The 786-nt window shown below is 58.5% G+C and overlaps 1 protein-coding gene across 7 annotated transcripts in view; it reads left to right on the plus strand.

The window, feature by feature from the left end:
• LOC113211090 (zinc metalloproteinase-disintegrin-like NaMP) overlaps nt 1–786 on the plus strand; it is a 242,718-nt gene that overhangs the window by 125,909 nt on the left and 116,023 nt on the right. The window lies entirely within an intron of this gene.

Consider the following 786-nt stretch of genomic DNA (forward strand, 5'->3'; position numbering starts at 1 on the left):
GAGAGAGAGAGAGAGAGAGAGAGAGAGAGAGGAGGGACTGGCCGAGTTTCGAAGCGAAGGGAACAAGCCACCCTCTAAGAGGTCATTTGGTCAGATCGGTCTCCCTCCAGGCGGAGCGGGGCGCCGCGTGGCCGCCGGACACCTCTCGGCCCCGGAAATATCACTTTCCCGTCTAATGAAAGGCCCGGACGGCCGTTTCTCGGGTCGGCCAACCTCTCCGTCCCTCCGCTCCTCTCCCTCGGGCAGACCTCTCTCGCCCCCCTTTCCTTCCCCGCCCATCCTACGACAAACTTGCCATCTTGGGAGCAGTCCGTCCCCTCCCTCGCCGTGACCTGCGAGGGCGGTGGGCGCCCACGAGGAATATAGGCGGGTGACCCTCTGAGGGGGGACAAGTAACACAAAAGTTACGGACCAGACAAATTACCGTTTTTAGTAATGTAAGGTCATTTTTTTAAATTCTTTTTTTTAAATATTTGTTTTGTAATGCGTCATTTACATCCGGCGTTAATTTTTTTGAGTCGTTTGCGCAATAGAGGTTCGGAGGCTGCAGCCTATCTGCGCGCTGCTGCAGCCCGCACTGAAGGGTGGCTGTAGCGTAGGCCGACCCGCGCTGACGGCCGCCGCTCCGGGGGCCGCGGTGGAGGCGGTGATGGAGGCCGGGTGGTCCCCTCTCGCCCCCCTATTCAATGACCAGTATGCGGAATTATCGCCGTAATTGGCTGAAATTGCTCGCCGTCCAGGGCGCCTCATGTTGTGGCGGGTGAAACTGGAAAGGAAACGGGGGTG

The sequence above is a fragment of the Frankliniella occidentalis genome, unplaced genomic scaffold (assembly GCF_000697945.3).
Source record: "Frankliniella occidentalis isolate FOCC.00 unplaced genomic scaffold, Focc_3.1 Scaffold91, whole genome shotgun sequence".
In the NCBI taxonomy this organism is placed as follows: domain Eukaryota; kingdom Metazoa; phylum Arthropoda; class Insecta; order Thysanoptera; family Thripidae; genus Frankliniella; species Frankliniella occidentalis.